The sequence below is a fragment of the Juglans microcarpa x Juglans regia genome, chromosome 1D, assembly GCF_004785595.1.
Source record: "Juglans microcarpa x Juglans regia isolate MS1-56 chromosome 1D, Jm3101_v1.0, whole genome shotgun sequence".
In the NCBI taxonomy this organism is placed as follows: Eukaryota; Viridiplantae; Streptophyta; class Magnoliopsida; order Fagales; family Juglandaceae; genus Juglans; species Juglans microcarpa x Juglans regia.
In genome coordinates, this window is record NC_054594.1 from 3,702,348 (window position 1) to 3,720,231 (window position 17,884).

Sequence of the window (17,884 nt, forward strand, 5' to 3'; positions counted from 1 at the left end):
AAACAGAGTATGGGAAAGTGTATAAACACATCTATCAAGTTGTTTCTTAGAACAGGAAATACCAATGCATTTGCTGGAAAACAAAAAATCTATCAAGCTGTTTCTTAGAACAGGAAATACCAATGCATTTGCTGGGAAACAAAAAATCACTAACCTCTACAAGATCTGAAACAAAAATTCTTGAGATTAGGTTACGACACCTTTCACACCTGAAGATTAGGAAGTATGCACACTACTATCCCAATACTATCGAATGAGAATAAAAAATAAAAATAAATTTTATAAAGTGCCTAATCCACCCCTGTTCATAAAATGCTCAACATTAATTATGTCAAAAATTGAGGAAGTTGATCTCGAAAATGAAAAAGAAAATGAAAAACATTAAAGAATTGATCACATTCATTTACTATTCCCCAAATAATGAACCAAACACCACACCCCCAAGTCCCAACCCATTTAATTTGTTAATAATAACAATATTTCGCCAGACATTAACAAATTATATATGCTACATCTGATATGTATACGATTCCACTTGTGACAATCAATACACAACCCTCACCACATTCAAAATTGGTGACGCTAGACAGACTCTGATCAAGGGAGAGGAAAAAAAAACTCTCATCCATGTAAAAGTAGCCTGAAACTGAAATCATATGGCATTTACTTGTACTAATTGTGATAAGGGTTCTCTTTCTTTTCTCTCAAGACATTTGACTGCTTCGCTACAGAGTTCATCCGGTAGTTGCAGACAGACCCAATCTAGCAATTACTCCAAATCCTTTGCATAGTCAAGTAGATACCAATATAGTACCTTGGGGATAATTAATTTATTTCTCTTGGTAAAGCCGACTGCTGCCTGCAAGTAGTCCCTCTTTACAACTTCAAACTCTTCTTCCACTTGAGATGCTCTGTACACCCTCACCTTCATTCCTAAGTCATTGGTTTGACCCATTCTCATGGTTAAGTAATGGTGCAGAACTCCTCTGGTACTGTTTCTTTCACAAAAGTTATCGTGGAGGCTGAGAGATCCACCTGTACCACTTCTTTCTTTATAGTAATTATTGATACAATAGTTGCAAGTGTGTGCAGTTACTATATTCCATACAAGCAGGGAAGTAGTATTATGCCAAACTAATCATAAGATAGCACTTTTGCAAGGGATGGAAGTAGTAACATAAGATTCATAAGAAAGAAAATCACCAAGTATATAATATAATTAAACTCAATATAGCAGTTTAAAAATTATGACAAGTATTTATATAAAAAAAATCTCGAAAAAGCAAGCTGAGCAACGACAAATATATATATGTATATACACACACTATAACACATTATTCCTATAATACTGAAAATTTTAACTTTTTGAAGTCTGAAGTAAACTATGATCTGACATCGTGACAAAAATAGAAATTGCAAATCTTACCTTCATTGGATTGACTCGGTTATCCATATCATATTTCCTTTGCTTCTCATCATCTATGAGCAACTCATAAGCAGCTTGAATCTTTAATAAATCTAGGCTCAGCCATTTCCCCCTCCTCAAGAGTCCCTTTACCGTCATAGACTTGAAACAAGAAGATAACTAGATCAATACAGTGCCCAAGACTGGGGGTTGCCAACTTTCAAGCAAACACCAATACACAACAGCTAACATGAACTAAGCTTCAAAGAACAATCATGCTACATCCATAACACAATGACAAAAGAAACCCAGATATAATGCATATGGAACTTTCGATTAAGTGAAATCATGCTAAAGGACAAACCATCTACATGATAAAATTTGGCCAAGCGCCTGTAAGCAAACTTTATCTATTCTTCATCAGCATCTCTTTCTAACTATGTTTTATAAAATAAATTTTAGGTAGAATTTGTCAACCACTCATAAACATAATAATAGAATAGAGAAGCCAAAAGGTGTAAATATTACCTAACAGCAGGTGAACTCATATAAAGAGCACATTCACAAACTTTTCATCATATGTTGAACCTATACAGCTATACTTCTTAAACGGATGGAACTTAGTTTTGTTGAGTTTTTGCAATAATGTTATCCATCCTCATCATCAATTATTCAAAATCTAATGATATAATAAGACATCTGAATTTCAACAACTGATACATGCATATATATATATATATAAATATATATATATATATATCAAATCCATAAAAGATGTCATCACCTATGATCACGATCAGGAAACTTATAACAGAGTAACATACTATACCTTCAAACTCCATTTCTCTATAATGAAAGGAAGGAAGCACAATCAGTGCATTAAGAAGACATCCGAATTTCAGCAATTGATACATGCATATATATATATATATATATATATCAAATCCATAAAAGATGTCATCACCTATGATCACGATCAGGAAACTTATAACAGAGTAACGTACTATTCCTTCAAACTCCATTTCTCTATAATGAATGGAAGGAAGCATAATCAGTACATTAAGATTTCATTTTTCTTGTCCTCTTTCAGATAAAAACCTTATCACATCTTTGAAAAGAATCCTCCATCTTGATAGGGTGGGGCTGTGTGTAGATATTCATAAACATGCATTCAAATCAGTATCAAATACGTATATATCTGTTATTTAAATATATGGGTATTAATTATTCAAATCAGTCTGTGAACCCATGAATTATACTCTCATGGTCCAAAATATTAAAAAAAAAAAAAAAAAACTTGGGACTTCCCCCACAAATTAAGAATATCACCTTGAGTGAATACAAACTTACAGCAGGAAAAGAACAGCTTCCACAGGAGAGTGCAAATGTAACCAAGGGTTCAGACCATTCAAATCCAAATATGCTACGTGCTTTCATCTCATCATTTTTTGTAGTTTTTGTGCATGTCTGTAGAAGAATGAAAAATAAGTAATTTCAATCATGTAAGACACAGAAAACAAAATTCAACCAAGAACCATAAAAATTAAGTTGAGACAACGAATCACAAATTTCAAATGAAAAAGAAAAACAAAATTCAACCAGGAACCATAAAAATTAAGTTGAGACAACGACTCACAAATTTCAAATGAAAAGTAAGCCTCAAGATGAAGTGTTCGATTGTTATTGCATTCAGCAAGTGTTCTCCCAAGCGGTGCAATTAATGGTGAATGAACCAACAAAGCTGCAAATCGTTTAACTTTCACTATATTCCTTCTGCATAGCGTTTCCCTTTTGGTTTCACTTTCTCTATTTTTCCATAAACATTGCTTGATTCCATGATCTTCTCATTTTTTCGATTCTTGGAGTCTCTGAGATTTCTTGCCTGTCTTTGAAGCACGAGACTTTAATGGAAGCTCGAGTTGGTGTGGTTGTCGAAGGAGAGCAGAGAGCTCTGAACTCTGGTCACGGTAGCGTCATCAACCGGGATTTTTGCAGCAACATTCAAAATAACAACAGATGAATAAATATTAGATAATCGTTATAATTCGAAGAGATTAATTTAAAAATACCAAGAAAAATCTGGTAGCATAATTTACCTTGAGAAAGAAAGGAAAAAAAATACCTGGTATCGTCAACCATGTTCTTCGTTGGCTGACCTACGAGCATGGGAAACGTCTATACAGAGGAGATTTGAGAGACACAGTTGAAGAATCGTGAGGACAGAAAGAGAGAGACCCCTGGTTTCCGACGAAAAATAGATTACAAAATAAAGAGGTGTGAGAGAGTGAGTTTGAGGAGGGTCGAGAGTGAGAAAGAGTAGGTCTGAGTGTGTGAGAGTTAGAAAGCAGATGGAGGTTGAAGGTTAGAGAGAATCGGCGAAAAACAGAGAGAGAGCTGAGAGAGAGAGTAGGTCTGAAGGGGGAGAATATACAGAGGATTGAGAGAGAGCGAGAGAGTGGGAGGGGAGAAGCTTCGAGAGAATGAGACCTTCCATTTGATAGCCGTTAAAATAAGAATTTCTGCTCCGTTAAAACAAGAATTTCCATTTACAGCCGTTTGAGAGGCTCTTATATAATAGAAGATATATATATATATATATTATATATATTCTATTATAAATACTGTTATTAAGTGATTAATAGTGAATGTCTATTAGGATTCATTTTTATGTATATGAAATTCTTACATCAAATTTAAAACATTATAAATTATAATAACCTTTTTAAAGCCATGCCATAAAATCTAACATCCTCACAAATACAAAAAAATAAATGCATCTAAATAGATGCATTTGTTTCATATACTAATACTTTCTCCCAACAATTTCTAAATTTCTAAATACATTTCCTAAATTCCTAAATTTCGAATTTTAGAAATTTCTAAATTTTCTCCCAACATTTTCTTATTTTTTCATAAAAATTGGAATTCTAACATCTTCATTTATTAGATATATATTATGTTATTATTAATATTTTACTTTCAGAAATTATCTGGTCTAAATGAAAAAATGTCTAATATTTTAGACCCATAAATAAATCTAACAAATTTAACAAAAATATATCAAATATTGACATTTCTATATTTGGGATTCAATTCTATGTATATAAAATTCGTACATAAAATTTAGAACATTATAAATTATAACAACCTTTATAAAGGCATGCCATAAAATCTGACATCCTCACAAATACATACAAAAAACAAATGCATATAAATAGATGCATTTGTTTCATATACTAATATTTTCTCCCAACATTTTTTTATTTTTTCATAAAAAATAAAATTCTAACATCTTCATTTATTAGATATATAATATGTTATTATTAATATTTTACTTTCAGAAATATATAAAGTCTAAATGAAAATATGTCTAATATTTTAAAATTTAGTGTGTAATTTTTATACCTTTGGCAACTATATCAGCTTCATTAATTTGTTTGCAGAGTTTTTATCTCATTTAGAATGTAAATGAAAAATACTCTGCTTATGTTTACTTATTCAAAATGAAATATTTCCTGCTTTTGTATTGATACTTAAAACACTCTTATATTGATCTGTCACATTGTAACATAAATACTCTATGAAATTATGATGCTTGCTTGCAGTTTTTCTGTTTTATTATTATTCTTAGTGGTGTGGTAGATATCACATTGGTATCTTGCATTCTTGTTGATACTTTTTAATAATTAGTCTTCCTTTGCAGTAAGTTCATGGTGGATGTATTGTTTCGATTCACACATTTAGTTTCTTCAATGGGGAGGGATTGAATGCATGAAGTGTGCAAGGAAAAGTGTCCTTCTAGTACAGATATATTTTTCTTCCTTTATGATTCTTTTCTTTTTTCCATTAGTTGTTTTTAGTGCCACATTTTTTATACTGTCCAATTTATTGTCTTGGTATTTTTGCTGATATATCATTATTATGACTATGAAGTCACTAAAAATTATAAGCTTTTTGTCTGCTGCTATACCATTTTTCACATTTTTTTATCAGCTTTAATTTCCATTTTGTGATCCACCAACATGCAATTTACTTTTAAAAAAAAATCAGAAGTTTTCTCTAAGTAAAATGAAGGTAAGGCAGCATTTGGTTGTGCTTGCTTGAATGATTCTTTTTAAAGCACGTTGTTTTGTTATGGCAGAAACAAGGCAGGCTTATGCACTGATTTCTGAAAATTTTTTGAGCTGGAGCTTGTGGATGATTGCTTGTGAAGTATAGCCAAATGTGGCCTTTATAACGAGTCAATGATTTTACATATTTAAGTTTCTATGCTGGGATGAAAACTGCAAAGCTAAGAGATGAGAAAGAAGTTTTGGACAGACAACAACATGCTGATACTGATGTTCAAAAGAATCTGGAAGAGAATCTTCAACAGCTTAAAAATCAAGATGACAGGTATGTGGTTTGTTGGTGTACTTGTTTGGTTGATGCTTTTTTAAAGACATATCATTTTCCCTTTTAATATATTCATTTGATCAGTATATTCTTTTTAGCCTATGGCTTGTATATCTTTTTCCATCTTCTTCTTAATGTTCCTTAAATTTGAAAATGTACTTTTTGAAATGAATAAAAAAGGCAAGGATAAATCAATTTTACTTATTTTCTATCATTTGTTTTGTAATGAATGCACTTTTTGATAATGTTATATGTGGCTACTTAGAAGCTATGGGATCGCACAAACTAATAAATATACAACCTTTACTCGTAGTAAACTTCTTTCATTATGATTTTATATTAGGTGGCAGAGTAATTTAATGGGGATTGTATGTTGGGTTTTGCACGATGGAGTAGAAATGAGGTGATATAATCTTTACTAAAAAGAATTGCAGCTCTAGTCTTTTACCTTTATAATGTTCTCTTAAGCTATTGTTAATTTGTTAATTTAATGCATGCTTAACTTGCATAAAACGACATTTAAGTGCATTCATATAAAAGGTGACAAATCCCCATTACCTATTGAGCTGAACAAATTAGAAGAATTCGAATTTATTAAGTATGTTGTAATTGCAAGGATCATATCCTAGCTAATACATTTAGATGACAAAAACATGGAGCAGTGTGGTTTTAAAAGAACTTGATCTAATTGTATGCACCGAGAATGGCTATGGTTCAAAGGAACAACAAAAATCCATAGATTATCATTCAATATATGTTGTTAATTTTGCACGATGGATGCCTATATTTCTTGAATTTCTGTGAGTGCTTGAGTTTGGTGTGGTAGAGTTTGATTTGCCAACCTATTTTGCTTATCTAGAATGTGGTACTGTATAGGTCATATTGCCAGAAAATGTTCTAAAGAGAAAAATAACTGCTGGAGCATTTAAGTGCAGCATAAAGGATTTTTGGAGTGGATCCCATCAAACAAATAACCAAGAAATCTATGCAGGTTATCTAGGTTAGTGGATGTGTCTTACGCAGGTAAATGATTACTCTCTGTCTTGTTCAGAAATCTATTTTCCTTTTATGGGTCGTGTCATTCTCTTCATTGTGTTATTTGTGTGTGTGTGTGTGTGGCTTGTAAATCAGAGGGTTAAAATCTTAAGTAAGGCATATAAGCTGGTTGGGTTTTTGTGCTCCCTCCAAACAAGTATATAGTCCACTATGACCAAATTTTAGAGAGATTCAAATTGAGGAACAACTCAAATAGCCCCAGTAGAGAAGTAAATAAAATCAAATGTTAAATACTAAGTAACCATGCCAAAAAGTTTAATATATAAACTGGACTAATAGTTTTGTAATGTCATGTTGTACATGACATTACCATTTACATGTAAACTTGTTGTAAGATAAATTTGAAACTTCATTTGTCAATGTATATGTGATAGTTGAAGTTATTCAATGCATAAAGTCATATATGGAGTATATTCGTAAGTGATAATTGAACATCACTTATTAAATTCCAATGCTATTTGCTGTTATGGAAAATAATGGTTGGAACATGCGATTTATCTATAATATATTGTGTATACTGATGCATTTTATTTACAGTTGGTAGATTGATGTTTGCATGTCTATGGCAGTGGTATTAAATGGATCAAATGGTTGCAGTGGCACTACAAGAAATAAGGCATTTTTCAACAATTTTAAGATCTCCGCAAATAGCATTGTGTAAGTACTCATATTGTCTCTCTTTCTTTCCACTTCATTTTTGTTTTGAGTCTAGAGAGGATGGCATGATATGTTTTGGAGTATTTTAGGGGGATGCAATCATTCACCAATTAAAAAAGGGGAATGCAAATGCATTAATTAAGATTTAAGGTTCATAAGCTTCTTTAGCTATTTATTTTTTCCTTTTTTTGGTTGGTTTTTGTCTTCTGTGTTCTATTATTGGGTCAAATTATTAAGATTAACTTCTAACTTATTTTGGACAGAACTTAACAAATTACCTGAGAGAACATATAGCATATATATTCATCATGATTGTGTTGGCAATAGTTCCTTAAATATGAAACGCTGCTTACAAAGTTATCATTTTGGTAAATTTGCTTGTATGTTATATGTATGATCTGCAAGTTATTTCAATTATATTATGTTAGCTATCAAGTTCTCTGGTGCAGTGTGCTGATTTTTCTTTTTCTTGTCTTTTCCATTGATAGAATGTGGATGGTGTGGCGCCCTCGATTCCCCACGTGTTATTTTTGTGGAGTTCGTGACACCGGGATGATGACCACACGGATCACGCACCCCAATAACTCTGATGCTCAAAGTGTACAACATACATAAAATGTACAATAAATTTCTTTCTTTCGCAGCGGAGGAAATTAAAGGGTCTTTCTTTATTAAGTACCAGAATTGTTCATAAAACAACAAAATAACCTTACAAATATTTTACAGTCTTCCGTCAGATAATTTAAAGAAAGCAAATAACAAAATGGAAACAAGTCCCAAAACGCTGAACAACAAAACAGCGACTTAAGCTTCTGGCAGAGTCGGTCCTTCAGGTACATACTCGGGCTCTGCGTCAAACTCTACGGCACCATAAAACGGAACCGTAGGGTAAACACCACTATGAGATTATGACATCTCAGCAAGTAATTAACCAAAATAACACCCAAGAGATTTAAAACATATCTATACAACACGTGTTTCCATGCGGACAAATAACAAATTACATTTCTTTCCAAAAATATCATTTGTATTACTATACCTCGAAAATCCCATTTTTGTGTCCCATTCATATTTATTAAGAATTACGCATGCACCACGGTCTCCCCTATGGACCGTTCGCACACCCTGGCTCTCTTCGTCACATCACGGGTAACGTCCGTGCATGAGACTTCGTAACGAGCGATGCTCAGTTCCGCGCCCAGCTCGTACATGGCCAAGCATCCTCTAACCTCGCCAGCCAAAGGTCACGGAATCGGTACGAGAGCGTTACCGTCTCGTCCGTTCCCGTCGTCGCCCTGCGACAACTCAGGGGATGTCACATCAGTCTGTTATGCTTCCGAGTGACCAGAGAAGCTCCACCGAGATAATGCCCCATCTCGGCTTGGGGTCGTGAAACATACGCACTCACGCAACAGTATCAATATGCAACAGACTTCGTGACGTTACCGCATAATTAACAAAATACTAATTTATGCTTTTCAACAGTTTATAGAATACACATTTAAATAATTCATTTTACAAGTTCTCAATAAATGCCGAAAACACAGTTTCATAAATACATGCATAGTCCCATCCGCTAATCCGGCCCAAAGCCCAATTACATTTAAAATCCCAACAACTTTGATGGCCCAAGGCCCATTTTTTTTACAATACCAATAAAGTCCAATATTTCAACAAATGCAATACATTTTCATCAAACCAATAAAGTACAAATAAACAACAGTTTATAAAGCCAACAAATATAACAATTTATTTATAAAATTGTGAAATTACAAATAATACTTAAATAAAGAGAAAATTACATACACACGATGAAATTGATAAAAATCTGGAAGATCACGTGAATGGAAGTGCTGCCAACAGTGGCGACGGCGTCTCACGGCGGAAACCGTTTCTCTCAACTCACGGTTTGAACAACACAGATGAAAAACTCAACTACAATCCCAACCAAAATACAAGATTCGAAAGCACACAGAGTTCGGCAAACAACACCTCACGGATTCAATCACCCAAACTCACAAATTCCAGACTTGCAGCTCTCGGATTCAATCCATACAACACTCGGGTTCATCCCCAAAATTCACAAATTAACACAAAAATAGAAAGAGGTGAAATGGCTTTGAACGAGAGAAAGAGGATGAGGATCTCCAAAATAAATCTGAGGAACCCGTGGACTATAAATAGACCAACAATGGCGGTTTTGAAGAGCTACGTGTTCCACGGATAGAGAAGATAAAAACGGCATCAAGTCGTGGAGGACTGAGAGGCATTCGTGCGGACGTGTGGAGCGGCGGCGACGACAGCACCTTCGGAGCCCATGCCCAACGCCACCGAGATGCTTATGGAAGAATGAGGTGGTGGCGTGGGGATCGGCAGCAGCTGCGTGGGGATCGGCAGTAGCTGCGTGGAGAAGAAATGCAGAAGAAAGGAGAAGGAAGGAGAAGGTCTCGCGCGGCGCAAGGGAGAAAGGGATGAAACCCTAAGCCATCCCTTCTAAAACGACGCCGTTTCAGAAAGTGAGAGCTCAGTCTCACGGGTCGCACGGCTGGGCCGCATTCCGCACAAGGCCTGGGCCCCTTTGCTGGGCTGGGCCGAATTTCGGGTTACCAACACACACACACCCACGGCCCACAGAGAATAACACACACAAAGCCCAATAAAATCAAGCAAAGCCTAAATAAACACAAGTCCAAAAATAAAAAGCAATACAAATAATAAAAATAAAATTCTCTAAATTAAAATAAAATACTAAAACAAATAACATATTTAATTAATAAAATAAAATAACACTTAAAATAATAAAGACAAAAATCAAGTGAAACTAGAGATCTCACAACCTCCCCTCCTTAAAAGAAATTTCGTCCTCGAAATTGCCAAGTTCCTAAATTGATTCCAAAACATAATATAATACAAAACTCTTAAACAAACTTGAGAAAGAATACAAATATTCAAAACTACCCGAATAAGTAAGGGTAGAACTTTCTCATGTCTGCCTCTCTCTCCCACGAAAAATCCTGGGCTAACGGATCTCCCCAAGATACCATAACTAGAGGTATTGACTTGGATCTTAATCGTTGCTCCTTCATGTCAAGGATCTGAGTTGGAACAACTTCGTAAGTGAGATTAGACCGGAGTTGAATGCTCTCCGGATCAACGAAACGAGGCTCCTGCTGACCAAAGCTCTTCTTTAAGGATGATACGTGGAAAACATCATGAATTCCACCAAAATGCTCTGGCAGAGCAATACGATAAGCAACTGGCCCAACCTTCTCCAGAATCTGAAAAGGGCCAACATATCTCGGACTAAGTTTCCCTTTCTTACCAAAACGCTTAACACCTTTCATTGGAGAAACTTTGAGGTAAATCCAATCACCAATCTCAAATAATAATTCTCTTCTCCTCGTGTCCGAATAGCTCTTCTGACGACTCTGCGCTGCTGCCATCTTATCTCTTATAATTTGAACCTGATTCTTCATCTCCTGAACAATATTCGGTCCAAGTAGATTCCCTTCACCAACTTCATCCCAAAATAAGGGAGATCGACACTTCCTCCCATAAAGGGCTTCATAAGGGGCCATTTGAATAGTTGCTTGAAAACTGTTATTATACGCAAACTCTATAAGCGACAGATGACTTTCCCAACTTCCTTTAAAATCCAAAACACAAGCTCGCAGCATATCCTCAAGAGTCTGAATAGTGCGTTCTGATTGACCGTCGGTTTGAGGATGATAAGCACTGCTGAATTTCAACTTGGTGCCCAAGGCTGTTTGCAAACTCTTCCAGAAGTGAGACGTGAATCGTGGGTCTCTATCTGACACTATACTCATGGGTATTCCATGAAGACGTACGATTTCCTTGATATAAATCCGAGTCAAGGTTCCCAAAGTATCAGTGTTAGAAATAGGTAAGAAATGGGCGCTTTTGGTCAACCGATCAATAATCACCCAAATTGAGTTCTTCCCACTAGGAGTCCTCGGCAACCCTACCACAAAATCCATTGCGATGTCGTCCCATTTCCACTCAGGAATAGGGAGTGGTTGAAGATAGCCAGCGGGCCTCTGATGCTCAGCTTTAACCTGCCGACAAGTTGTACATTTCGCAATAAACAAAGCAATGTCTCCTTTCATTCCTTCCCACCAAAAACCTTTCTTTAAGTCTCGGTACATTTTTGTACTTCCAGGGTGAACTGAATAAGGTGCTGCATGGGCCTCAGACAAGATTCTTTCTTTGAATTCTGAATCTGTAGGAATCACCCTACGATTACGGAATAAAAGAATGTCATCTTTGCTTAGACTGAAATGCGCGGGTCCTTGTGACTTCTTGACTCTTTCTTTAATGTCTAGCAACTTAGAGTCATTTTCCTGCAGAGTCTTCAACTCCTCAAAATCAAGAACTCGGATATCAAGAATCGAAGCCAACACTTCCTCCTGCTGAGAACTAGTGGTAAGAAGTCTCCTTATACCAGAAAGAAGGGAGTCCAACCCTGATGACTTAACCTCATCAACTGAATAAGACTTTCGACTTAGTGCATCGGCCACCAGGTTTGCTTTCCCTGGGTGATACTTAATCTCACACTGGTAATCACTGATTAACTCCAACCACCTCCTCTGTCTCATGTTAAGATTTTTCTGCGAGAAAAGATGTTTGAGGCTTTTATGATCAGTGTAAATTTCACAAGTCTCGCCATATAAATAGTACCGCCAAATTTTGAGAGCGAAAACCACAGCCGCTAACTCCAAGTCGTGCGTGGGATAATTCTTCTCATGATCTTTCAATTGGCGGGATGCATACGCCACAACTCTTCCCTCCTGCATAAGCACACATCCCAAACCAAATTTAGAAGCATCACTAAAAACTACAAACGGCTTATGAGGTTCCGGAAGTGCCAAAACAGGTGCTGTAGTTAACCTCTTCTTCAGCTCCTGAAAACTTATCTCGCATTTGTCTGACCAAACAAACTCAACATTTTTCCTGGTAAGAGTAGTGAGAGGTCCAGATAATCGAGCAAAGCCTTCCACAAACCTGCGATAATAACCAGCAAGTCCTAAAAAACTTCGAATTTCGTGCACCGTTGAAGGACGTGGCCATGCCAATACAGCTTCGACCTTACTTGGATCAACTGCTACTCCATCCCGAGACATAACATGACCAAGAAATTTAATCTCCTTCAACCAAAATTCGCACTTGCTCAGATTTGCAAAGAGTTGATGATCTCTTAACTTACCCAACACCAAGCGAAGATGGCTGGCGTGCTCTTCTGGTTCACGGGAATAAAACAAAATATCATCAATAAAGACTATCACGAAGGAATCTAGATAGGGTCGGAATACTCTATTCATCATATCCATAAATGCTGCGGGGGCATTTGCTAATCCGAACGGCATCACTTTAAACTCATAATGCCCATACCTAGACCTAAAGGCAGTCTTAGGTATATCCTGTTCCTTTATCCTCAATTGATAGTATCCTGATTTTAAGTCAATTTTTGAAAAAGTAGTAGCACCTTGAAGTTGATCGAATAAATCATTAATCCGAGGTAAGGGTACTTATTCTTAATGGTTACCTTATTGAGTTCTCGGTAATCTATACACATTCTGAGGGTACCATCCTTCTTTTTAACAAACAATACTGGTGCTCCCCAAGGTGAAAAACTAGGCTAAATAAACCCCTTATCTACCAATTCCTGTAATTGACTTTTCAGCTCTTTCAACTCTGCTGGCGCCATTCGGTACGGGGCCTTATGAACAGGTGCCGCACCGGATTCTAAATCAATGGCGAACTCCAAATCACGAACAGGTGGCAAGCCGGGCAACTCATCCACAAATATATCAGAAAATTCCAACACAATCGGAATATCTGTTACAGATTTCTTCTCCGAAAGTGCAGATACCATAAGAACCAAATAGGCATCCGCCCCATTAGCTAAGTCCCTACTTGCTTGAATAGCAGATATAACTGTAGGTTTCATCCTTACTTTACTTCCTGCAAACTCTAAATACTTATCCCCAGGTAGTTGGAAACTAATAATTCTGCTACGACAATTAATGCTGGCAAAATACTGATATAACCAATCCATTCCTAGAATAATGTCAAACTCAAGTAATTTAAACCTTATCAAATCTGCTTTAAGAGTCATTCCATTTAAAACCAGAGGACAACCTAAGGTAACTTTTGAACACCACACAGTTTCCCCATTTGGTAACTTCACTAACAAAGACTGTGATAAAGGTTTAAAAACCAGGTTGCACATCCGAGCAAAGGTGGCAGAAATGAATGACTGAGATGCTCCCGAGTCGAATAAAGTGCAAGCATAAAAATCATATAGTCGAACTCTACCTAAAAGATATAAAACTACCAATTAAGTCTAACCAATATAATACCCAAATAAAGTATCTTGAATGATTAAATAGAATTTATACCTGTGATGACTCCAGCATTTTGGGTTTCCTGAGCTTCATCGTCCACCTCACCAGGTGTCACTGCGTAGACCCTAGCTTGAGCAGGTGGTCTTGGGGTAGTCCTCCCACCACGATATCCGCCTCGATTCGCCTGCATCATGGTAGGACAGCTGCGAGCAAGATGTCCTGTTTGCCCGCATCTGAAACACTGAATCCCAGACATGTAGCACTCACCGACATGCGACCTATTGCATTTGCCACATACAGGCGCTCGACCTCCCATTCGTACTCCGGTGGCCATCTGCGGTCGGGCCCCAGTCCTGGAAATAAACTTAGGTGCAGACCCCGAACTACTTCCTTCCCCAAAAATTCTTCTCTTTTGGCCCATTGGTGTAGCAACAGGATCAATAAACTCCCGCTCTGCAATCGAAGCAACCTCTACTAATTGCTGAAAAGTCGGAATTTGCAAGCAAGCAACCTGTCTACGGATCTCCCGCCGTAGACCCTCCTGAAATCGCTCGATCCGCATCTCTTCCGTAGCAATCAAATGTGTAGCAAACTTCCCAAGTTCTATAAACTTCCGAGCATACTGCTCAACCGTCATCACCCCTTGTACTAAATTGTTAAACTCTCGTGCCTTTTGTTTCCTCATAGTATTCGGGAAGAAACGATCATTGAATTCCTTCTTAAACCGCGGCCAAGATACCGCCGCAATAGATCCTAACTCCATTTCCAGAAGCTCCCGTTTGGTTCCCCACCAAGCAGTCGCGTCACCTTGCAACAGGTAACTTGCGTATAACACCTTTTGAATTTCGGTACACCCACAGATCTCGAATGTCTTTTCAAGATCACTAATCCACCTTCCAGCACGAAGTGGATCCTCTTGCCCAGAAAAAGTAGGGGTCCTATGAGCTAAAAAGCGTTCGTACGGACAACCGTTCTGTTGCTCCCTCTGCGGCGGAAAATTCTGCTGAAGAAATTCTGTCATACGGGTTAAAGCTCTAGCCATGGCGAGATTCCCATCCGAGCGAGATAAGTCAATCTCAGATTCCGGATGCGGTATTCCTGATCGGTCCATCTTACTGAAAAAACGTCCCTATTTAAAACTCGATAGAATTATAATAAAAATTCTGGTACTATACCTAGGTATTTATATGGTTTTACCCAGAGCCAAACCGCTCTGATACCACCTGTGGCGCCCTCGATTCCCCACGTGTTATTTTTGTGGAGTTCGTGACACCGGGATGATGACCACACGGATCACGCACCCCAATAACTCTGATGCTCAAAGTGTACAACATACATAAAATGTACAATAAATTTCTTTCTTTCGCAGCGGAGGAAATTAAAGGGTCTTTCTTTATTAAGTACCAGAATTGTTCATAAAACAACAAAATAACCTTACAAATATTTTACAGTCTTCCGTCAGATAATTTAAAGAAAGCAAATAACAAAATGGAAACAAGTCCCAAAACGCTGAACAACAAAACAGCGACTTAAGCTTCTGGCAGAGTCGGTCCTTCAGGTACATACTCGGGCTCTGCGTCAAACTCTACGGCACCATAAAACGGAACCGTAGGGTAAACACCACTATGAGATTATGACATCTCAGCAAGTAATTAACCAAAATAACACCCAAGAGATTTAAAACATATCTATACAACACGTGTTTCCATGCGGACAAATAACAAATTACATTTCTTTCCAAAAATATCATTTGTATTACTATACCTCGAAAATCCCATTTTTGTGTCCCATTCATATTTATTAAGAATTACGCATGCACCACGGTCTCCCCTATGGACCGTTCGCACACCCTGGCTCTCTTCGTCACATCACGGGTAACGTCCGTGCATGAGACTTCGTAACGAGCGATGCTCAGTTCCGCGCCCAGCGCATACATGGCCAAGCATCCTCTAACCTCGCCAGCCAAAGGTCACGGAATCGGTACGAGAGCGTTACCGTCTCGTCCGTTCCTGTCGTCGCCCTGCGACAACTCAGGGGATGTCACATCAGTCTGTTATGCTTCCGAGTGACCAGAGAAGCTCCACCGAGATAATGCCCCATCTCGGCTTGGGGTCGTGAAACATACGCACTCACGCAACAGTATCAATATGCAACAGACTTCGTGACGTTACCGCATAATTAACAAAATACTAATTTATGCTTTTCAACAGTTTATAGAATACACATTTAAATAATTCATTTTACAAGTTCTCAATAAATGCCGAAAACACAGTTTCATAAATACATGCATAGTCTCATCCGCTAATCCGGCCCAAAGCCCAATTACATTTAAAATCCCAACAACTTTGATGGCCCAAGGCCCATTTTTTTACAATACCAATAAAGTCCAATATTTCAACAAATGCAATACATTTTCATCAAACCAATAAAGTACAAATAAACAACAGTTTATAAAGCCAACAAATATAACAATTTATTTATAAAATTGTGAAATTACAAATAATACTTAAATAAAGAGAAAATTACATACACACGATGAAATTGATAAAAATCTGGAAGATCACGTGAATGGAAGTGCTGCCAACAGTGGCGACGGCGTCTCACGGCGGAAACCGTTTCTCTCAACTCACGGTTTGAACAACACAGATGAAAAACTCAACTACAATCCCAACCAAAATACAAGATTCGAAAGCACACAGAGTTCGGCAAACAACACCTCACGGATTCAATCACCCAAACTCACAAATTCTAGACTTGCAGCTCTCGGATTCAATCCATACAACACTCGGGTTCATCCCCAAAATTCACAAATTAACACAAAAATAGAAAGAGGTGAAATGGCTTTGAACGAGAGAAAGAGGATGAGGATCTCCAAAATAAATCTGAGGAACCCGTGGACTATAAATAGACCAACAATGGCGGTTTTGAAGAGCTACGTGTTCCACGGATAAAGAAGATAAAAACGGCATCAAGTCGTGGAGGACTGAGAGGCATTCGTGCGGACGTGTGGAGCGGCGGCGACGACAGCACCTTCGGAGCCCATGCCCAACGCCACCGAGATGCTTATGGAAGAATGAGGTGGTGGCGTGGGGATCGGCAGCAGCTGCGTGGGGATCGGCAGTAGCTGCGTGGAGAAGAAATGCAGAAGAAAGGAGAAGGAAGGAGAAGGTCTCGCGCGGCGCAAGGGAGAAAGGGATGAAACCCTAAGCCATCCCTTCTAAAACGACGCCGTTTCAGAAAGTGAGAGCTCAGTCTCACGGGTCGCACGGCTGGGCCGCATTCCGCACAAGGCCTGGGCCCCTTTGCTGGGTTGGGCCGAATTTCGGGTTACCAACACACACACACCCACGGCCCACAGAGAATAACACACACAAAGCCCAATAAAATCAAGCAAAGCCTAAATAAACACAAGTCCAAAAATAAAAAGCAATACAAATAATAAAAATAAAATTCTCTAAATTAAAATAAAATACTAAAACAAATAACATATTTAATTAATAAAATAAAATAACACTTAAAATAATAAAGACAAAAATCAAGTGAAACTAGAGATCTCACAGATGGTGTAAACTACTTTCATGCTGTAAGAAAGGGGCACCCATAGTGGGCACCCCTTCACCTTCTCTTAGTGGTTATGAAGTGGTTCTTAAACCACTTCATGAGACTTAATAACTGGCCATTAAGGGCCAGCCGGGGGTTACACTTAGAGGGGCTATTTACATAGCCCCTCTCCCCTTTGGAGTACACTTGCATCAAAAACATGAAATCTCTCTCTCAAATGATTCTCTCTAGTTTCGGCATTTAGGCTGTGGAATATGTGGATGTTGCTCTGGTATTGCCACGTAGCACACTCCATCATCGATATGGGAGATTGTGAATGAACAACGACGATGACGAAGAATCTGTGGAACAACCGCACTAGATCCTAGATATTTACGATGAGGTAATATCGCTTCCGCTGTGTACTTTGATCTAGTATTTCTAACACATGCGAAGGTCGTTGGAT

General features: G+C 37.6%; 1 long non-coding RNA gene across 1 annotated transcript; it reads right to left on the reverse strand.

The window, feature by feature from the left end:
• Positions 1 to 2,641: 2,641 nt before the first annotated feature.
• Positions 2,642 to 3,131, reverse strand: LOC121252906. The gene is made up of 2 exons (XR_005938300.1): positions 3,042 to 3,131; positions 2,642 to 2,872 (listed from the first exon to the last, which is right to left on the reverse strand). It is a non-coding gene; the product is annotated as an uncharacterized LOC121252906 (long non-coding RNA).
• Between the last annotated feature and the right edge of the window lie 14,753 nt (positions 3,132 to 17,884).